Source organism: Epinephelus lanceolatus, chromosome 13 (assembly GCF_041903045.1).
Source record: "Epinephelus lanceolatus isolate andai-2023 chromosome 13, ASM4190304v1, whole genome shotgun sequence".
Taxonomy (NCBI): domain Eukaryota; kingdom Metazoa; phylum Chordata; class Actinopteri; order Perciformes; family Serranidae; genus Epinephelus; species Epinephelus lanceolatus.
In genome coordinates this window covers 37,841,756-37,865,874 of record NC_135746.1, presented here as the reverse complement: position 1 = coordinate 37,865,874, position 24,119 = coordinate 37,841,756, and the positions used below count along the sequence as shown (strand labels likewise).

Sequence of the window (24,119 nt, the reverse complement as noted above, 5' to 3'; positions counted from 1 at the left end):
GCATGTGCGACCCACTGGCGGTGGATAAACAGGAAACAGCTGATAGCAGAAATGAGCAGCTAGTACTAGTAGGAAGAGGGAGACGCAAACCTGACAGACACTACAGTAAAGATGAGCAACTGGGGAGACAAAGAATTGCGCGCCCTCCTTGTCCTTGCAGATGAAGAGGCCATTAACCGTCAAATGACAGGACAGTGAAGGACAGGCCGACTTATGAGAGAACTGCCGAAGGACTGACCAGCTGCGGCTTCCCTCGGAGCAAGGGTGTTTGCGTCACATGCTGAGCTACATGTTTCACGCCCCCCATTGTCCCAAAAACAGGCGCATTCTGTATGAACAAAAGTAGGCAGGCAGCATTTTGCTGCTCTTCCCGATTTTGTTTTAATACTGCCAATGCTGAAAGAAGACTGATTGGGCTTTCCTGCAAATTTGCACAATTCCTATTTAAAAAGGGCTTCTGTCCCCCCATTCTGCATTTATACCTTTTATACAGAACGATGAGGCAGTACAACAGTGTGCAATTCCCGCCTTGAAAAGGCAGTGTAAAAGGGGCTAGTCAGAGACACAAAATGTCCATAAAAACGTTCAAAATGATCCCAAAGAGTAACAAAATGACTACAAAGAGATGCAAAACAACAAGAAAAAAGAGGTAAAACCACCACAAAGTCTGTGTCTTGCTCCTTAGAGAGGTGGTGGGGCCTTTTGCATATCTGTGCCCAGGGGCCCATTGTGTTATAATCAGCCCATGTCTGTAGGGACTAAAAGTTAGACCTATCATTAAGTGCGCTGCATCAGTTTTAACCATTCTTTTTAAAATCTTTCTCTTCCAGGTTTCCAGTTTTCATGTAAGTGCAATATTAAATCACTGGCATCATTCTAATGGTTCAAATCAAATGTGAGCTACACTTTGTTCTTTGCTTTTGTGTTGGCCCACATTTTATTATGTTTAAAAGACAACGTTTGTGGTTTATATAGCGGTTTATTTGCCAAAATACACTCCACTATGATTTCATTAGGCTTTAAAAGGAAAACTTGTGTCACCTGTCTAATGGCTGGTAAATGACATAGAGTACTGGAGAAACACGAGCTTTATTTGGGACAAGTAGTTCCTCGGCACTGCTACCAAGGGTCAAACGGGGGGAATGTTTTTGAACCGGAATTCATTCATTTGAGGTGAAAGTTGGACTGTAGTTGTACTGTGTCTTCTTCCTCTCGTTTCAGCGTATTGAGAGAGTCTGTCAGCGGCTCTGTTGACATGCAAATTGGATAGAGAGGGAGGCGGCAGCGGCGGCGGGGAGGGCGACAGAAGCGACCGTGTGTTTTCACTTTGTAGTTCCCTCTCTAACAACGTGCGCTCACGAGACCGTCGGAACTAGCTAACACCGTCTCCGTCTGAACAGACACCTGTGTGACTATTTCTCTTCGAGGTAAGTGTCCTTCATCAATGCTGCTCATTTTTCGTATTTTCCTCTGAAATATCAGGGTTTACACGGCTTGTTTTTGTACTGCGTAACGTTACAGTGAGAGGAGGTGACGAGCTCTATGTTGGGACTCCGCTGACTTGAATTACAGTCCGACCTCGACAGAAATCACTGCAATATTTACATAATGTAAGCTAGTTAGCTTCCACAGTAACTTTTATTTAACTTTTAGCTTCATGTTAGCTTGTTCTGGTAAATTTACTGCGAACTTAAAATAAATGTTTTTGTTATTATAGTCGCTAAACCACTGTTTCTGAAGTACCTCGTCGTATTCCCCTTACTCCAAGTTAACATAATAACGTTTATATATCCTTTACAGCCTGGCTGTAGCTAAATGCTAAGCTTATAGTCACTTGTATTCACTTAAACCATTCCTTTTAAACTTGGGGTGGGCGTCTCTGTGACCTATACGGTTAGAAATCCCTGTAATCCTTATTGGGTTTGTCATACCTGTTATATTACGTTGTCATGTTTTAGACAAGGTAAGGCAAATTTAATTATATAGCACATTTAATACCCAAAGGCAACCCAAAGTGCGTTACAGCTTACACTGGTAAAAGCGCAAGATACAAATGATAAAAATCATAAAAGCAAGCAATCAAGGACACATAGAATAGGAACAACAGGCAAAAGCATACAGAGGAAAAACACACAAAAACACACAACAGGACTATCAAAAGTCCATAGAATGAAAAACAAACAAACAAACAAAAAAAATGATTTAAAGAGAATTAATCAAAAGCAATGGTGAAAAGATGGGTCTTCAGCTTGGATTTTAAAGTGCTCCCCACTGTCTTAAAGAACCTTCACCATGTGTAGTTTTTACTCTGGGAATAACCAGTAATCCAGGACCTGAGAGATCTGTGAGGTTTATACAGGGTCAGGAGATCTGATAAGTATTTTGAATCCAAACCAGTTAGTGAATTATGGTCAAGCAGAAACTGCAGCCAGTGTAGTGATGTGAGAACTGGAGTTACATGCTGAGCCTTGCTGATCCTTGTTACAACCCTGGCAGTTGCATCCTGGATCAGCTGAAGCTGTCTGATTGCTATCTCAGGCAGACCTGAGAACGGTCCATTGCTATAGTCCAGTCTGCTAGTGATGAAAGCATGAACAAGTTTCTCTAGATAGTGGTTAGACATCAAGTCACTGAATCTTTTGATATTTTAAAGATGGGAGAAGGCTGATTTTGTGATTGATATAATGTGACTACTGAAATGAAGGTCTGAATCCAGGTTAAGATAAGATTTAGTTAAAATCTGAGTTGACATGCCTTCTCAGACATCACTTAAGGAATCTACTGTATTTAAATGTACTTGCTGCTCACTATTTAATACCCTTGCCAAGACATCCCCTCTGTTATCTCATTATAGTAACATAATTCCCCAGTAGGGAAATGCTGATGTTACAGCATAATATTCTTACAAAATGCATCACTGTTTTTAAGAGCTTTGTTATGGACTCTGATGGGCTCAGTGCAACCAAGTTTATATGAAAGATGCCTGAAAACAAGATGAAGTGAAGCAATTAAAAATGAATCAGGACACTGGGTGCTGTATCTGATGTAAATTAGGCTACAACTTCTGAAAAAATAAAAATGTGAAATGAAATAGGCTTAAGTGAAATCTCCTCTGCAGCGTGCAACTTAGCCTCAGGCTTAACCTAAATATTTAAGTCTATAAGGGTTCAAATTGAGGGTATTTAGCAGTTTAAGATATGAGCTCATTAGGGAAGGCCGGTCAGTAATGTGTTATAATGATAATACCTCAGCACAATTCAGCAACCTACACCCAGAGGACATAAGAAGTGGTTGTTATGAGCTCATAGTAACCTTGATGAAGTGCACTTTTATTTGAATGAGATTTGTTTATGAGGGTTCAGTGTCTTCAGTGTCAGGGGAGGTCAGGGAGCCTGAAGGGATATCCACAAAAATGAGGACTCTTTTCTTGTTAGATTGAGTTCCTCCACTAGAAATGAACCAAGTAAGATAATGCAAAACTTCAGTTTTCACCTTGTTTTCTGACTCCTGTAATATTGACTGACAAAAACACCTCCTTGCCTGGTAAATGCCCGTATCGTTCAACATCTTTTCTGTTGTTAATTCGGAGTCTTTAAACTTGTCTGAATTAAGGGTACACCATAAAGTGACTACTGTGAAGCATTGTCTTCAAGAGTGGGACCCTGACTTTTAGCAATGCACCAGTAAAGGGGGGAAAGAGGACTTCTAGAAAGTTAACAATGTAATATAAACGATGTTGGCCTCAAATTCAGTCCAGACTGGATCTGCAGAGGATTTTTTCCGGATTCTTTTATTTATTTATTTTTTAAGGAAATGCACTTTATGCCTTTATCAGGCCTCAAAGATAGATACGGTATGTTTGTGAGAAACAGTTAATGCAACCATAATTTGGAGAAGAAACCCTACATGTTACCCCTAACTCTGATTTCATCATCAGTCAGGGTGTAAACCACGAGTTTTATCATGATTTGCAGATTCCTTGGACAATGATACAATATTTACCGATGTAAAGGTGTACCTTAAAAATTATGACTTGTATCAATGCTTTCACTTTGCATTGATAATATTGGATTGTTGTTCATTAAATTGATGTACTGATCCAGACTGATATATAGTTTCACCTCAAACCATCAAGATTTTTTCGTCAGACTTGACAAAGTTCCAGGGGTGGGGGAAAATATCGATACAGCATTGTATCATGATATTTTTGTGTGGCAATATCGTATTGTCACACAGTGCCAGGTATAGGTTTTTTTTAATAGAAATTATTCATTCATTATGCAAATACAAATTAAACTTGGTAGCCTACTCGAATAATACAGTATAATCAATTGTGTGAGATGAACAGACTGAAAATGTATCTAATTAGATGAAACAGATGTTGACAAAGTTTTCCTTTGGGACAAAACTTACAGTTGAAAAAAGGTAACATATCACAACATATTTAAAATCACAGTAATATTGTATCATGACTTAAGTATCGTGATAATATGGTATCATGGATGTGGTGATTCGCACCCCTACAAAGTTCCTCCAGAGTCTACTTTATAGGCTAACATACAACTGTTACAGACTTATATCCAAACACATGTATAAAGTTTTCTACTTTGTACAACTTTTCAGAGGAATAACACTCATTTTGAGTAAATTGACTTTGATATGTAGAGAAAGTCCGTGTAGTGCCCCTTTTAAAGCAGAGGTACCATAATGTAAAGGGTATGACATGAACTAAATACCTGCATACAACTGTAGTCAGTAACCTACTCAGTGCATGGAGCACCAGTTTAATTGAATTAGTCATATTGCCTTCAAGACTCATAGTACATAATTGACTCACAGAAGTAGGCATATAACCATTTATTAAATTTTACAAGCTGCATAGTAATGCATAGTTTGGTTCTGAACTGAACATAAAAGTGAAAAAGCGACAGAACTTACTGCAATGATAGAAGTGGCTCTGTGAAATGATGACGTTAGGCCCGGGTGTCAAAGAGCTATTGAATTCATGTGAGATTAAGTTACACTGATGATTCATTCATTTTCCCGGATTCCTAGTCATCCAGCTTTGCTGTTTGGTAAAAGCTGGTTTACAGTTTCCAAATCTGTGATTTGATACAAGCAGGAATAGATGGCCTTCCATGGACTGAGACCATTTTACAAATACCTGTTTTTATAAAAAAAAAAACCTTTAAAAACTTTGGACAGTATGAATCGCAGATGGAAGCTTTGAACCTGAATACAGCGACATGTAGTCTTGCTGTGTGTGCTCAGTGTGAAGAACTTGAATGCACCCACGCTGCCTTACCCGTCTGTCCGTCTGCTCACGTCCCCAGGGAGCTGATTAGCACGCCACAGTGCTGACGAGGTCAGAGGTCACCAGGTGTATAATGGGCACATAATAAGCCTTAATGGGACACAGGGTGGGGGGGAGGGGGTATTTTACAGGCTCCAGAAACTAGACACTGTATGAGAGACAATTATTAGATTTCTCTGTCAGATGGTGAGATGATGCCTATTGTGAGCATTTGTTGTCAAGTGCATGTAAACAGATCTACTCATTCCCATGATGCTTTGTGAGTGAAAATCAATGTGAATAATGTCACATTAGTTTTTGCAGCGCCTTTTGACCAACCATTATTCTATATTAAATTATGATATTAATGCTGTGTTTTAAGGAGATGATATCACTGTGGAATGAGATTTACACATTAGAATTTTAAACCCAGCCCCAGGTGGTACTATAATAGGATAGATCCTGGGATTAGCACACTGTTTGTCATAGCACTGCTTCCTAGTGAGGCACTGGAGGTGCAAGTGAATAGCTCTGTGGCATTAGAAAAGGAGCTTTCTTTGGTCTTTAGCCTTGAAGGGGTTCTAAATCCCACTTAACCCTTTATTGGTAGCTTGAAACAATGAACTCTAGGGCCATGCACAAACCCTCGCTCTTTCTCAGACACTGCATCTGCTGTCATTAAGTTCTCCCCGAGCAGAGGATTTAAGAAGTGGGGGAAATGTTGGTGTATGGTCGCTTTTTTTGAAGAGCAATGTGAAAAGAGACAAAAGGCTGGTGCAGCGGGGAGGGGGGGGGGCTTGTGCTCTGCCCCACAGCTGACACTCAGCTCTCTCCAGCTGGAGATGAGGCACCATGGCCAGCTACATCTCCTCCTGCTTGTTATGTTTTGGTGTATGTATGTGCAGCAGGTGAATGCTTTCTTTCTGTCTGTGGGAGTCAATGTAGATGTACATGAAATAATAACTCCAGCTGATTTCTGCTTGGATGTTATTTTCATAATTTTGGGCATCATATTTATTAGTTCCTGTATGATAACAATGAACTTGTCAAGTTAATTGTTAAGATCTGAGAAGACAGCAAAAGTAGGTTACAACCACACTAATACATTTTTGCTTTAAAACTCATCACCCTGGCTACGTTTACACATGCAATCCACACTACTCCGACATTTTGGAACCATTAAAAACGGAGACTTTTGAAAATGCTGTTGACCCTGTTTGTGTTTGAAAACTCCAGGGTTGCATTTTAGTCTGGACGGGCAAAAAACAGAGAAACAAAATGATGGCACATAGACCCACGTTTACTTCCTGATTGGTTCTTAGCATTCATGACAGGTCATGTTAAAACATTATAACTTGGCCTAAATACATTTTATGATTTCATCCTTCTTGTGTGGCTACCCCTTTCCAATTGCCATGGCAATGGATAATACTTCTGGTACCACTCTAATATGTCAACATATTTGCTTTGCAATGACTTCCAAATTATTTTCTGCGGCTTTGACTGTCTTGTATTTGTGTTACTTTCAATATGGTTCCACCTCATTGTTGGGCAAAGCAAAGAATTGTCTGGTCTTACTTTTCCACATCTCTGTAACTAAGCAACCAGCTACACAGTAGTCAATCTGCTTCCTGTTTATACCAGCACGTGCATGCCCAGTATCCGTGAATGGTCATGTGATATGATCATGTTTGTTCAGGTGTGTTATGCGTTTTCATGTAGCCTAACAAAAAGCCAGAGGGGGACGGAACATGGTAGTCAGAAAGATTATTCCCATGGTCTAAACCTGTGGTTTCCAACCTGAGGATCAGCAACACATTTTTTGTCCTTTTACAATTTAGTTAGTTTTTTTTTTTTTTTTTACACAAATCTTTATGTAATAACTGGAAAATGTTACCTCTTTAAGACTCAAAATACTTTATATGCAGCAATGCAAAAATGAAGAATTGGTCCAAAGTGAGCTTTATTTTAAGACCAAACCAAAAAGGTTATGATCCACTGCTTTAAACAGCTTTATTTGGAGGTAAAACTAACAGCAAGGACACTTAACATGTAAACAATAATCCTTATTGCACAGGAAACTAGGGGTGGGGGAAAAATTGATACAGCATAGTATTGCAATTTGTTTGTTTGGCAATATCGTTTCGTCACACAGTGCAAAGTATTAATTTTTTAAATTATAAAAATTACTAATATCACAAATACAAATTAAACTTTAGGTAGCCTACTAGAAAAATATAATCAATTACATTTTCAGTCCACGTGATACATTTTGATGCTGCAAAACAGTGGCTGAAGTGAGATGACTTTATCTCATTAGATAGAACATGTATTGACAAAGTTTCCCTTGGGGACAGTTGAGTAAAGGTAATAAACTACAATATTTTTTATTGCAATACTTAGTATATTGCAACATATTTAAAATTGCAATAATATTGCATTGAGACTGAACTATCGTGATGATATTGTATCGTGGATCTTCTGGTGATTCCCACCCCTACAGGAAACTGTATGTGCAAACAACTACAGTAAGTACAGTGCAGGAACAGTCTGTAAACTACAATGAATGTTTACAACAGACCGTTTCAGTATTAATTTTACCGTTTTACTTTTGTTCTCTCCTCAAGATATGTTTGACTAACCTGACCTGTCTAACTGGTCAACAGGTGGTTTATTTTCATACCATTGGTCTTCTTTTTAGCACAGGTCAATGATACTATTACCAATATTACTGTGATTAATTATTCATATCAGTATATTATTATACAAAGGAATGATTTCCAAATCTACAGAAATAAAATCCCAATTGTAATAAACTAATTATACTTAAATAAAGTGGGAGGGACCATGTAAGATTGTAACGACCACATGTGGTGTCACGGTGTTGTTGTGGTAATGCATTTGTGAGCCCATGGGTGGTGAACTCATTATAAGATACCACTGAAAGGGTAGAGGCATCTTTCTGAAGGGCACAAGAGGCTTTTTCTGCTCAGTGCTCCTGGACAATGAAGAAGGGCCCAGGAGGTGATTATGGCTACCAGACTGGCAAGGGTCTTCCAACTCTGAGGCATCTGGGAGGGTCTTCTTCTTTGTTGTGCAGCTGCATCCTTAAATCCAGTCACACTGCAACACATGCATATTTAACCAAGTGGTTCTTGTACTTAGTGCTATTTAAAAAATAGTATTTGTAGTGATGCTTAGATATTTAGCATCTCTGGTTGTACTGAACATAAAATCTAAGACCAAAGGCAGCGAGTAAATAAAGTACATACATTTGAGTTTGTACTTCTTTAGTAATGGAAAATTTAGATTTTGTCTTAATTTTTGACGCAAACGTAGAGTCAAAGGCAAGTTCAATTAAATTACTGGATTGAATCAGTATTTGACTTTACAGAAAATCTGCAGATAATTTGCAATTTGAACTCAGTCATCATGCTGGCCTAGGGATTAAGAGGATTACCAGGTCACTGCAACGTCCCTGTTAATTATTCAGCTAGAGACCTTTGTAGGATATCATCCCTCACATTTCCTGTCTATCTCTACATGCTATCAGAAGTAAAGGTATTGATATCACAATATAAAAAGACATGCTTAATGTCATAACAGAAGATTTTTGGCTGGACCACAGCAAAGTATGGGCCAGCGCTATAAATGTGAATGTCTGTCCCTTAGTGAGACTGAGTGAGTGAGTGAGTGAGTGAGTGAGTGATGAAGTTAAACAATTGTTTGGTCAAGTTGGAGCTTCCTCATATGCCTTCATTCTTTTGAAATGAATAGGCATGACATTGTTTGTTACGCTATCTACAAAGCTCAACTTAGTAAGCCTCATTTGAGAAATTTCTTCAAATTAGGCACAAACATCAACTGTGACTCAAGGATGAACTGATTGGAATTTGGTGATCAAAGGTCAAGGTCACTGTGACCCCATCTGTTGGATTGTCGTGAACATGATATCTCAACAACAGCTTGAGGAAATTTCTTTAAATTTGGCACAAACTACCACTTGAACTCAATGATGAACTGATTTGATTTTGGTGATCAAAGGTCACTGTGACCTTACGTCTATCTAATTCTCATGAACATGGTATCTTAAGATGGCCTTGAAGGAATATCCTAGAATTTGGCACAAACGTCCACTTGGACTTAGCAATGAACTCATTTAAATTTGGTGGTTAAAGGTCAAGGTCACTGTGACCCATCAAAACATGTTTTTGCCATAACCTAAGAATTCATACGCTAAATTTCATGTCAGAATTCCACACAAATGTCTACTAGGATAAAATGGTGAAGTGATGTCATTTTATATCCAAAAGGTCAACGGTCAATGTCACTATGACATCATACTGTTCCACAATTCAGTGTCATATCTCAGAAACAGAGGGGGAGGCATTTGGTCAGATATTGACTCCGTGACACTAATCCTGAATGACTGAATAGATCGTCTGTGTCCCCTCTCTAAATTCAGAGTTTTTTTCTTAGCTGCAGTTTTTGACTTGTAGGGTGGATAACTGATTTGTTGATCCATTCAGAGCTGATCACATCAGATGGATGGATGAGAGGAGCAGCTGCTGGAGTGATTGCAAACTCTGAGACCCAGCAGAATGAATGGTTAAGTGTCACTAAATGAGGCTGCGCTCTGACAGTGTGGTCGATGAATAACCAAACAGTATATTCCAATAGCACTTGTGGCAGCTAGCAACAAATAAATCAATGTGTGGGACACCCTGATGTGTGTTAAGCACCATGTATTCACAGACATGAATGTAAACTGTAAGTGCAGCTTGACTGGTTCATGGAGGCATACAACTGTGAAGCGGTAATTCGAGTTTCTGGTATAAATTTGTATTTTCCTGTATCAGTTTATCAAATCTGTGGTGTTTCAATAATATTTGTAGGTTGTTGACAGTTTAATGCACGTTATAAGAGTAGCGTACTGTGTGGTCTCACCCCATTTCAGCGCGGTTTTTCATGCATCTAACTTCATCAGAAAAATCTGAAAGTTTTGTCTTTGCTGACCTCCAGTGGTTTAAGCTCTCACTTTGCTGCAGTGTTGTATGAGTGTACTCCATGGAGGGCGTCCTGATGGGCTGATTTTCATTTGGCCCTGCCAGCTTGCCATTTGTTACGTAGCTATGATGTTGAGTCTGTTTCAGCTGACAATCAGTCAGCAGCAGGTGGCACAGATGCTGTGATGAACTTTAATCTCTTTCATGGTTTTTAAATGTTGGCAGAGACAGTACAGGACCTTTTCAAGTAAGGATTGTTAAGGATGCTGTTGATCTAGAAGGTATTTTGACGTTGTGCCACACAGAGCAATCAATTCAAGTTGGCAAAAATGACGTGCTGATTTGCGTGCCAGATGAAAGGAAACCACGCCGAACTCAATTTGTATCTCATACAGGTCATGTAAACAGCATATGCTGTTTGGATATTCTGAATTAGCCATGGTTTTTTTTCCAGTAGCATTTTCTGATAAAGACATGGGATACACCAGTATTAGTCAGATTTAAGGAGGCTTCCCCATACAGTGCAGTCAGAATATGCATCTCAGTTGGGGGTTTTCCATAGTTTGCAACACATGGCTTCTTGTCTGTTTTAGATACATGCCCACATTTCTGGTTGAAAGGAGAAACATACCTACTTGAAGCATTGTGAAAGACTTGGATATCAACAGATTTTTGGATATGCCCAAATATTGCAATGTCAATCTTTTCAAGAGGTTGGCAGTGGTTGTTGAAGGGATGAAAGAGGCAGGCTGTGTATGCATGGTCGAGCATGTTTGCCACAGGTGGAAAACTTTGAAAGAATCCAGTTTTGACGCAAAGAAGCAAAATGGCACCACAGCTCCAGCTGTTCTACTTTTCCATGTTTTTATGTAATGAAAGGACATGTTAGGGCATGTTAGTCGAAGTATACACAGCTGCATGTAAACATGAATATTAGTGGAATATTAATTTTCATCAGTCATGTTAACAGCTTAGTAGGAATATAGTCTTTTTCAGAATAAAAACGGCAGTGAAATACTGCTTTTCAATCTGGTGTTAAATTAGTCTTTTTGATTTTGTCTTTTGAGTTATTGCGAGAAAAATGTTCCATTTCAACAAAAGTTTTAGTTGAGTTACTCTAGAATTTTGCAGTGTGGCTGCAAAGACGAACTGTATCCTCCGTTGGTCTTTGCAGCAGCTTTCTACTGATGGAAAATCCCGAAAACACAGAGTGACTTCTGAAACTTGGCTCTCTCTGTCCTCTAGCTGGTATTGCACAGGAATTTTGATAAGATGTTCTTATTGTATATCAGGAACACGTAAACATCACTGTCCTGTAGACGTATCATCACCCAGACCATGAGACTGGTCTGAGTTCCCCTGTGAGCTTTTTGCTTTGCAAGGCCAGTTTTATAGCATTTACACATAATTTGTTAGTATTTAAAATGAAGAGTGACGCAAGTTTCATACCTGTCTCTTAGCTATCAAGGTTGCATTCAAAATGTTTACGTGTTATTAGTTTGTTGTGGTCTTTTCCTTTTTGTAAAAAATAAAACATTAATGAGACTATTAACCCTGTTTTTTCAAGTCGTTAGAATGCCCTCTGACTTACTAAAAGGCATGACATGTTGTTATTTTTAGTCTTATGTTAAGGTTGACCTCTGTACTATATATTTAGATGGCTTTCACATCTGGCTCAGCTGTCACATGGATGACAGAAGGTTTATTTCCAGCAGTGACCTGAGGATTAACCAGCAGTGTGTCAGCCTGCCATTTCTCTGCACTAAATGCCTTGGCAGTGATTAAACAGATAATATAGCTGTAAATATTTGTCCTGTATTCTCGGGGGGTATTTATGGCCCATTTTGTTCATAAATGCTTCAGTCAGCACAGAATCTCTCTGCTCCACGGCTGCAGTGAGCTACACTGAAACAGATCTTGAGATTAGCGAGTGGGTCAAAGTATTGTTTTAATCTGATTTTGGCTCTCTGTCCCTGACTCGTGCAGGAAAGACAGATGGCTGAGTTTTGAGTGAAATCCGAGAGTGAAAGGAGGGGCTGAGGGGGGCCTTCCATTCTGAACACTTGTTTCACATACACATCATATAGTCATGTCACAGATCCCACGAGGGAAAAACACTCCTGCTGGGAAAAATAGCTGCACGCTTAAGAGCAGTCGAGGGGAAGCAGCAGTTTGTATCTCTGTTCCTGTGTTGTTGGTCTGTCTGCTGTCAGATTCACTAGTTTTGTTTTCAGTGATGTGATGAAAGAAAACACCAGCATATTCTGAAAGTGGATTTTAAAACAACTGAAGTCTGATTTTTAGCGCTGTGTTGCCCAGGGCCTGTAATTATTAAACATCTCAGAGTCTCTTAGGAATTACATGTTTTGTCCAACCAATTAGGAATCCTGCTAACCCTGCCTTTTATGAAGCTTATTAAACTGACTCTCTGCAAGGCATAAAACTACTTCTATGACAAAGTGTTACATCGCTGTTTTATGACTCTCAAGGTAGAAAGTATAATGATGTTGTGTTGTAGATTTCTTGCTGTTTTACTGGCTGTCTTAATATTAGAGTATATGTTAATATTTTATGTATTTAATTATTAGAAGTGCTTGTAGGTTTTGTGTGTATAGGTACAAAACTTGGGTAACTTACTAGGGTTATATGTATGCAGAAATATGATTACGAAGTCAGTTTAAACTCATTGACGTTTATGAATGGGCCATTTAGATAATAACATTGTTGAATATCATATTAACAATATTCTTTGTGATTCATAATCAGATACTAAAGTGTACTAAGTTGTGCCTTTCTGCTGCTTCTAATATATAATTCTAAAATACAACAAATTTCTGAAATGAAAAATAAAAAGAAATCTTTTATTGAACAAATTGGACTGAACAGGAAGGTGAATGATTATAACGCGATGATGATTAAAAAAATCGATATAATGTGCAGCCCAAATTTAAACTGTAAATGAAAATTGACAAGACTCACATCGCATAAAAAAGTAATGTAGTCTATATGGAAATTAGCATACAGTTGTGTGAAATGATCTGCATCAGCAGATCTCTCATTCATTCCCATTGTTTAACAGCCTATAGTGCCACATCTTGCACATATCACACCGGCACACTCAGTGATGATGTTGAAACTTCTCTGACTGACTGTAGTCTAATCTTCTCTGCCATTGTCCACTTCCACTTTCAACTGTGCCCGTTGCATGCTCCCTACATGCAAGGAACATTCTGCATTGTCCCTCCAGTCTTGAGAAATGCACCATAACAATATGAACACAATGTTTCTTTCAAATGTAATATCTCCTTTATTATTCAAAAAAGAACAAGACTATGATTTTACCTTTAATAATTACATTGAGATAAACTTCATTATGCTGGTGACAATTGTTAGTTTGTTCTCACTGAGCCTCATTTTGTTTCACACAATCATCATTGCTACACAGCTGCATTTTCCCCATTCCAAAATAGTTTTAATATTGTGATATTAGTTACTAAGGAGAAATCCTGTGGTTTTTTTTTGGCATCATGCACAAAGTTTTTAGTCTCAAAAATTTTGTCAAAATTATCTTTTAATAAGCTTACTTTTAAACGGTGTTCCCAAATCATCTCTCTGCCATCAGTCTCTCTCCTGACACCATCTCTGGGCAACTCCCAACAGTTTAGGAAACCTCTTAGGTTCTGCTAAATTTTGGCAGAGGAGTGATTTCCTAAGTTAGGGAAGTTGATGAAATGTAGGTGTTTTTTTTGTTTTGTTTTTTGCTCAAAAATGCATCACTCTGAGTATTTTTGATCAGTTAGGAGTGATTTCTTAATCTAATATGCTTAATGAATATGGGCCAAGATCAGATTTTTTTTTACTCTCCTGTTGAGCAGAGGCAGTAAGCCGCACAGATCTTGACACATTTCATCTCATCATCTAATCACTGCACTCATTTAATGTCCAGCATTTTCTGTATGAAATAGCACTTCTGCTCCTTTTCTTGGAAAAGCAATGTTTTATTTCACAAAAGCATTATGTCTTAAAAGTTTTATGTTTGCAGGCTTAGCTGGTGCTTGTTTTAGGCAACATCTACCTCTGCTGTAAATCACTGCCCCACCCTGCTCTGTGACTGGATGTAATTACTTGCTGCGGCTGAATATGTCAGCACTGTTGAAACAGTCCATTTAATTGAGAGATTCTGCCGCGGTGTATAGTAACAGTTCATAGTAATACAGTGAAGTCCTGAATAATAATATTGAATACAATATGTGCAGCCTGGTTAATGTAAAGTTAGTGGAAGAAAAAGTTAGTTTTGGTAGAGGCAGGTGGTGTATAAATCTAAGTGAGGTACCTTGTATAGACGCCTCCATATGTTAATACTGATATGTATAGTGTAGCAGCTACAACCAGCAAATGGATGTGACAGTGCAGATGTTTGTTCGATTCCACGCGTGTGACAGACTGACATCCAGACTTGACAGGAGCGTCAGTTGTTTCTGGTATTTCCTTCATGTCGTCTCTGCACATGTCTCTTTATATTCATCAGCTCTTTATATTCATACAGCTCAGCATGATCACACTTATTTTTTTTTGCACAAACTGAAATATTTTCAGCATGAGTTGACAAGTCTTTGCCTGATTTAATGACACCTAGAATCCATTCTGTGCGTCATCCTTCGACTTTTATGAATTTGCACTGCCTGTAATATTTTGATTCACATTCAGTCTGATCACAACTGACACTAATGATTATTTTCATTATAAAAATCGATTATCCTTTGGTCTATAAATGATGAATGGTAAAAATTTCCCAGAGTCCAAACGCCACTAGCTTTGTCTAACTTAAAATTATAACATTTAAGATAAAGTAAACCAGCAAAAAAGCAGCAAATCCTCATGCTTACAGGATAAATTGAAGCCCTTTAGTGGGCTATGCACATACTCATAGAACTAGTTTTACATCCTTGTAACTTACATTTCCTTTGCTGAGAATGAAAGGCTTTGTAAGGAAAACATGTTTACAGTTCTCAATCTGAAATATTGTAAAACACATGTTTTTTTGCTTCATAGATAAGATATGAGATGCGCTGTAGAGTTGCGGAAGTTAAGTATCAGTGAAGGTACAGTATATGTGCGTTAAAAGCTCCTGCAGAGCACCGTGGGACTGCATACTACGGCAGGCATACTTTATGGGGCTGTGAGTGCTCATAAACAGTGAGAAGAGATGACCCACATAATAGAGAATGTACCGCAGGCAGTGTTGTAGCTCAGAATGCTGAAGTTAATTTTAGTGCATTCATGCCATGCTTCATTACACAAAGGTAATACAGATTTAGTTTTTAACGTTTCCACCCTCAGAGTGTATGTTAGAATGTGAATGTTAAGATTTGTATCAAGCTGGATCTGTAGGCTGTGACCTCTTGTAGGCTTTTCATTGTTGGGTGTCTGAGAGCATGTAATAATCTTCTCGAATGACATTTTTACATTTCAATAAACTGTTTTTAGAGCTGGTGTTTGAAGTGTGCACTATGCTTAATTTTTCATGACTAGTGAAAAACATGCTGTAATGAAAGAAGCTCAGGCTTGTTTCTGGGAGGTGGAGTACTTACAAGTCTACAAGCCTAATTTGAGTGTTATTTATGCTCCATGAATAGTATTTCTGCATAATATAATTGAGCAATTGAATAAAGCTCAGCTTTTGTCCCCAAAAGTTACCAGCTAGGCTTTTTTTTTTTTTTTGCACCAAATATGACCTTTTACTTAGCGCTGATTACCTGTCAAAGCGGGTGGTAGAGTAGACAAATTCCCCCACCCTCCCTTCAGCTAATAATTTGTAGACCGTAATCCAAAACCCATTGTCACAAGCCAACTTCTTAGAGGGAGTAACTAACGGAAAGCAGAAAAAATGCAACACAGCATTCCTTTCCTGACATGCAGACTAAATGTCATTTGTGCACTTTTTAAGGTATTTTTGGGGTCAGTGAATGGGTCACATCATTTCCTTGTTGGCCAGATCTGACATCCTCACACCCACTGAAACTTTAATGAATGCTTTTTTTGGTGGGTTTTGAATGGGCTGCTGTTAGATATGTTGACAGGTGGGCACTAGCAGTCACATTCCTGACATACTTTGGATATCAACTGCTGCACGGGGTCTTAAAGGATGCACAGTTGCCTTCTCACTTATCAGTCATGGTGCCAGTGTTGACAGCTACCAAGTGACACTGACTTCAGTGCTGCATTGTGAGCATAAAGAAGAAAACACATGAGGTGTGTGATGGACTCAGCGTTACTCATCAGCTAAACACTGTTTTGAAAGGTGTAATTCAGGGCTGTCAGTATTTGGTTTAGCTGGCACACCTTCTGTGGAAAACTGCTGAAACTTCATCTCAACATAGAGTCTGTTTATGTAGTTGTGTCACTCCTAATATTACATAATGTGTAATAACATTTACAAACAGTTGTTATACCTAGAGGAATTGATTATTGTAGTAGATAATATTCCATGGGTAAGAGATTTTTGATCTGATCACAAATGGACAGCTCTAAAGTCTGTCTGTTTACACCTGGCATTATAATACATCTTGAGTGACTATTTGTAATCAGATCTCACTTCTCCACTCCATAAGCAAAATAAACATGTACATAGTTTCTGTAAAGATCAAATGTGTTGCGTTTTCCTCAAGGGGAAGGACTGCGGGGAATTGTACAGTATTTTCAATACATTGATTTTTTTTATTTGTTATCATTGTTTTCAGCCAGAGGCAGTTGCTGAGTGTCTATCCACACCAGACCCCTAGGAATTTTTGCTGGGCTTTGAGGCCAATTTTCGTAGTGGCCAAACAGTGTTATTACACTGTCACGTCATGCCCTGTGGCCCAAAAAATCTTTTTCTCATTGATTTACATGGGGAAAGAGATATCTGTAAGTCAGTGAATACATTTTTTGAGCATCACAACCCCCATAAAATGACATATTTAGAAGAGCGGCACAATTGAATCATTTTATTCTCATTTAAGTTAGTGGATAGCTCAACCAGAATTAGCGGCTCAGCCAGCAGTAGTCTCCTGTGCACCTATTCTATGGGCCATGCAGTGCAGAAGCAGTGCTGATTATCAGGGTAATTTTATGTGCGGCAGTTGGTTTTTTTGGTGTTCATGCACCACTGAGCAGCTTTCATAGGAATCAACGGGGCCCCACCTGCAGCGCTGTATAGAGCTCTCTTTGTACATCCATGGCCCGTGTACACAGTGACAGGGCTAACTTTTAGCATCACACAGCTAACATTACCTAATGATTATTAATGGGTTTCATTAAAGAGTCGAGTCTTTTTGGTGTCAGTGTGAGTTTGTGTCCGTTTATCAGCTGCTGCTGTGTTAGCTCATGCTAACCTTGCAGACACTGAACTGGCCATTCGCCAGGAGGAGAACAGCTCTGGGGAGTGTTGGTTAGCGCTGCATCTAACCTGTTTAACAGCAGCTACAGAAAGTGTTCTTTTCTGGTGGTGAGTTGTATGAGCAAGGACGTCAGCTAAGTAGGCGGCCCCTCAGTGTGACCCAGGAAGCATTGGTGCACACGCTGCTGAAAGGAAGTGGCAGTATGTGGCCCTGACCAACTTAGAAATGTGGTCTGAGCAATCAGATCTCAAGAAGCATGAAGGAGGTTTTTGGTGCTTCAACACTTGTACTGCTAAAGTCTGCTAAATTCAAATTCACGTCCTTGGAAATTTGAGCCCTCTCATGCCAATTTGAACTCAGGAGTCCAAATTTTTGAGAACAGGACAAAGCAGAACCCTTAATTTGCAATTGGAACACTGTTTAGCAGTTCTTGCTTACATCAGAAGCTCAGTCAGGCTCAGGTTATTGCACTTCAACATAACCTGCTACACCTGTGTGACAAGACTGCGCTTCCTGAGATGAGCATGGACATTGATCAATCATCTCATGCTCAGTTAGGCATTATTTTCATAAACTAATTACACGTTCAAAATCAAAGTTTGTAACAAGTTAACATTTGTGGCGCTGCTACAAAAGATTGTTGCCGTTAATTTGCCAGTTACCGTCTTTATTGATTGATTAATCTGGTCTGAAAATGTCATCAGTTTCTCTATAAAATTACAAGTTTGCAGATCTGAATGTGACAAGTTTACAGTACCTGTTTTATCCAAACACCAGTCCAAAACCCAAAGACTTAATTTATAACATATAACAGAAAGAGGCAGAAAATCTGTCTGCCTGTGAGCTTTGGGATGCATCAAACATTTAAACAGTCCTAAAATAGTTTACCAGTACACTAACTCTGTCTATGCAGAAATGAAAGTGAACTCCCTTTTAGTGATATAATGATATAGTCCTGAGCAGATAAACCTTGTCCATTCTTGTTAATATAGTTAGGATAGGTATATCATCGCCAATCTAGTGTATGAGTGCACTAATTTTGTTTTGGGAATCAGTGGTTCTCCACCCACTGATGTTAGATCAGCCAGTGAATTTTTTTTTTTTTTTTTTTTTTAAAGATTTCTTGTATCTGTATGAAGCCCATCACAGCTCCAACAGACTCAACAGCAAGATCCAACATGTCAGATGTCAGAGGAGCTGCTTTGACCCAAACATCAGGAACCTTCCCTGGTTCACTGAACCCCATGCAACAAACTGAGGACACTTATATGCACACTATATGCATTATGCGTATGCCTTTATTCACTCAGAGAAAAAACAGCATGTGTATACATTCAGTAAACCTTCAGTAACACTAGCGAGTGTAGCATAGAAGTGCTAACTTAGTGACAAAGTTTGGCGCGTACCACCTTCACAACTCTCTGGGTAAGGAGTCTCACGTCACCAGAGCACAATGTTTAACCATGATTTGGTCAAAATCCACAAAACCAGGCTGAAAATGAAGACAATCTGAAATGACTGCAGCATAGTATTAATTGTCGGAGTTGGCTGATGCAACACTATGATTTGCCAGGCTGCGTTTGAGGGTGGGACTTAGCAAAGGGTTGATTATACTATCTTAAACCACGTAAAGTTTTCAATAGTCATTAGTTTAAGGTCCATACAGTTTAATATATTCAGCGTCATACTTGCGTTTGCCATGTTGTCGAGCTAGTTTGCTGTTTTTGTTAAGTAGTTGTCTGTTAGTCACTCACTCTACAGCAAGGAACGGCACTTCAAAATGAAAGCCTAAAATTGAGCCTAAAATTCACTGTACTTCAGAATAAAGTCTGTTTTCTACAAACTTGACACATTCGAGAGTCACTTATGGTCCATTCAGAATGGACTGCAACACACTTTTGGACACGACCGACCACCTGGGAACCACTGTACTAGATGGTGGATTTCTTTTGTGTTTTTTTTTGTTAATCTACTTAAGTAGATTGCTTTCATGGGCAACTGTAGTAAATATTTCTGTGTACCACTACCAGCTGCATTTCATTTATTTTTAAAAATTGGTCCACATGCATTTGTCAGTTTTGCTTTAGTCCAGCTGTCCTACCATGAGAACTAACTCTCTGACTTTATATGATAAGTGGGACTGTCACTTTTTGCAGTGTGTCTAAAAGGTTAAGCTCATTTTTATTTGTTGTCTACATTTAAAGTCTATTACATTAGAAATTGTGATTTACAACAGTAGTGATTTTAATGGACAAAGAAATGCAACAGCAAGCGGTGGGACACATTCCAGTGAGGTCAGACTGAGCAACCAAGCTGTTGACCTCACACTGACCCAGACTTTTCCCAGGAGGGAAGGGTGATAAAAAGACATGAGGGCCCTGGGTGTGGACAGGTCACCCTGTCCTCTTTGTAAAGAAACTTTGTTAAACACTCCAGGCTTTAATCAGGGTTCCAGTGTCAAAATAAAATTAGCCTACTTTACACAAGCCAAGTTGTCATCCAAATGTAGTGCTCAAATTAACCAAATTTTTTAGAAAAACAGTTGAGTTCCCATTATTTATATTATTATGTTATTTGTAGAGCTGCAACGACTAATTAACTAATTGTCCAGTTGTCAGTTGACATTTATGCAAATATCATGGGATTAATGTTGTTTGTAGGCGTTTCACTTTTAGACAGTCGATAGATCTGTCAAACTACAAATTCCTAAGTATTTGCTGTTTTTTGGTTAATGTGAATGGCAAACCACAGGCTTTGAGCAGCTCTGAATACTGTTTCTAACCTTTCTAACCTCTTTTACTACTTTCAAGATAAGCTAAGGTCAGCTCGTGATGGATTTCTTTATATGGTCATCTGATCCAGGCAGGCTACTGCAAGTGTTTACATTGCATAGCCTACACTGCAACATGTAGCTACATACTAACATTAGGGAAACATGTAATCTTGGTTGCTGATGTCATTAATGTCTCCCTGATTTTGGATCATATTCCTTCTGGAACATGTCCAGTTGTGTTTAGAGGCTTTTATTGGGGATTTTTCGTTGTGGAAAAACTTGTTATTCTCTGTTACAGTCATTCCCCAGCGTGAATTTTCTTTTGCTAGTATGGTGTAGGTCTGACCTTCCCTACTCTCTGCCTCTGATTGGTTTACAATGACATCCTTATCAATCCCGCTTCTTTAGCTTAAAGGCTCTCTAAGTCTTCCTAAGCTTGAAAAGCTTTTGTCACATATAGCAAACATCTCCTCACAATCCGCTAGCTACATGTCCTCTGAATATGCTGTGAAAAAGTCCAGTCTCTGTAGGCAGCCCAGGCTCCGCAAATGGCAACCAAAACACTTCACTTCTGTTTACGTTCAACAATGTTATCAAACACAACGGAGCTAGCACGCCTTTTAGCCTCATTGTAGCTCTCTGGGCACCGCATTCACGTGTGCGCGAGACCGTGAGACATGGGCACCGCGTTCATGTGTGTGTGCTTGCTTTCGCCTGTCTCGCACTGGCTGGTTGATGCAGCCTGGACCCAAATGTTTTTGTTGTCATTTGCGGAGCCTGGGTTGCCTACAGAGACCGGACTTTTTCACAGCATATTCAGAGGACATGTAGCTAGCGGATCATGAGGAGGTGTTTGCTGTATGTGACAAAAACTTTTCACGCTTAGGAAGACTTAGAGAGCCTTTAAACCAACTCAACCAACACAGGGACCTCACAAAACATGTTTCTGGCCATAACTCAAGAATTTATAAGCGTTTATAATGTTTCACACAAATATCTCATAGGATATAATGATGAACAGATGACATTTTATATCCCAAAGGTCAAAGGTCAGCCTCACTGTGAGGCATAAAACACTTCTGGCCATTTTTCAACATCATATCTCAGGAACAGAAGGGGGGACTTTTGGTCAGATACTGAATTGGTGACTTTACTCTTGAAACTGCTGATTGTACAGATCTTTTGTTTTGCTGAGTTGAAGATGGGTGTGAAGCATCCATGTTTACACAGACATGGATGTAAACTGTAAGAGAAACTTGATTGGTGCACGGAGACATACAACCACAGGGCGGTAATTCTACTTACAGTATTATTAAACTACAAATGGGCCCATTTGACCTCCTCCCAGGCAACTCTGGCTCAAACACTGCATATAGTGTAAAACAAATATTACATATATTCCTACTGCTATTGCATTTTACTCTTCTTTTTCATTTGGCTCATTGTTTCTAACATTTCAAAACGAAATGCTTTACATCTCCTCTGTTGATAGCCCTCTTTTTCAGAGTTGGCAGCAACACAGACATGAAGTGATGTGTCTGCATTAGAAGGCGGCTGTTTTTCAGGAGCGAGCAGGTTAATAAGTATTCTCCAGGGCCTCCTCCCTGGGCCATGTGAAAAGCAAGGGGCTTGGCATTTCTTGTTCTTGAACTGAGTCCTGAGTTCCAAAAGTTTGCACAAAAGCCCCGTTGCCTAGCTGCGTGTGAGAAGCCTCGCTATGACTGCCAGGCCTGCTTTGTGTGTGTGGGTCTCTGACTGAACTGGATCTTCTGGAGAATCAACTGGAATGCAGTCGGGGAGAGAAATCCCCCCCTTGCTTAATCTTATTCAGTTTTTTCCCTGGCAGGAGGGAGCCATTCAGATGTTACCATAGTGCATTAGCACCCTTTTCAGCTCAAGCGAATTGACCTCCGATAGTGAGGTTTGTCATGCATTCTTTGGCATTCCACTTTGTGTGGTCTGATTTTACATTTCTGGAATGTTTCAAGGATATTTGTTGCACTGCAGAATCCATCCGTCAGGCCTTTCCTGTTTGATCTAGCATCACTCATTTTCCCTGATGCTCAATAAGCTTAGTATAGTGCTGTTTATTACAGTTTTGAACATTTCTTCAGCTCTGGTTTTAATTCATTGGGGATTTGGTGTAAGACGTGTGATACTCTTCTGTTTTAAAATTGGAACTGTGTCCAGCAGAAATGATGTGGCCAAGAAACTGTATTGCACAGCCATGTTTTATAGTTTAGTCGGTATGAAGGGCTAATGTCTTGGAAATAATCTATTTCTCTCTCTGTGTTTAGCCATGTATGCCTGTGGCGCTGTGTCTTGTTGATGTCATCTGTACCATGTTCTCTCATTCTGCGCTGTGTTTCCGGTAATGAAACACACAGTCATTAGAGGGACTGTCATCACAGATTAGACTCCAGGGATCAGATGGGACATGCCTCTTCCTCTGCACAGTGGAGCTACACAATCAGTGTTGAGTTGAAAATGCTGTTTTCACTATCTCTTGCATCCTGTGTTGGTCTCAGGTTACCAGTTAGGCTTTGTAATGTTCCCGTGGAAACAAATGACTACAAAATGCTAATCCTTTTCTCAGCTCATACTGCTTTTATAATGTTAGCATCACTTGTCATGCAAACTTATTCATTTGTTCAGGCGCAGGGGAGTTGACAGCAATAAAAGAGAAAACATTTAGTCCTATTATACTGTGTTATTTTTGCTTGTTTGTTTCCTCATATTATGTTACAGCCTACAGTGAAAGAAAGCCAAAAAGATGATGCCACAGCCAGGCTAGCCTCTGTTTAACCAGCATCTGTAACTCACTACAGTCTGTCAATGAGCTGTTTCTTTCAGCTGTCTGTCTAAGAAGTGAAGCATGCTCTTTATGATTACTGTCCATGCTAAGATAAATAAGTATTGACCTTGCACATTTGGACCCTTGCAATTGTAACAAAGTAAAACTGAGGTCATCCCAACTGTTTATCACCGGTCCAACTTTAAAATCCGTTGTCTAATAACTTGACTGGCCTCAGTCTGTCAAGCTCATGACTTTTACCCACAGTGATTTTGCAAATTGAATAATGAAATGGTAAATTAAAAATTGTAACAAGTCCTTCAAATTAAAAGAACAAATTATGTTGTTTGTAACCTGATCATATCAACAGCATTTGTCTATGCCTTTCATAACTGTTCAACAAATGTCTTTAAAAAAATTGTTTGATGTGTGATGTGACAACCAGGGGTTGGCAATATGGCCCTAAAACAATATTACTATATTTCAGGGTATTTTTCGATAACGATATCCTGATAATATGACAAATTAGTAAAAAAAAAAAAAAAAAAAAAATATATATATATATATATATATATAATTTGTTCTTTTAATTTGAAGGATTTGTTGCATATATATGTATATATATATATATATATATATATATACAGTACAGGCCAAAAGTTTGGACACACCTTCTCATTCAATGCGTTTTCTTTATTTTCATGACTATTTACATTGTAGATTCTCACTGAAGGCATCAAAACTATGAATGAACACATGTGAAGTTATGTACTTAACAAAAAAAGGTGAAATAACTGAAAACATGTTTTATATTCTAGTTTCTTCAAAATAGCCACCCTTTGCTCTGATTACTGCTTTGCACACTCTTGGCATT

At 38.9% G+C, this 24,119-nt stretch overlaps 1 protein-coding gene across 3 annotated transcripts in view; it reads left to right on the top strand.

Annotated features, from left to right (window-relative positions):
- Positions 1-1,262: 1,262 nt before the first annotated feature.
- Positions 1,263-24,119, top strand: part of ankrd6b (ankyrin repeat domain 6b) — a 61,817-nt gene continuing 38,960 nt past the window's right edge. For all 3 annotated transcript variants that reach the window (XM_033649020.2, XM_033649021.2, XM_033649019.2), the window contains exon 1: positions 1,263-1,427. The gene's annotated coding sequence lies outside the window, so the exon portion shown is untranslated. The remainder of the gene's footprint in view (positions 1,428-24,119) is intronic.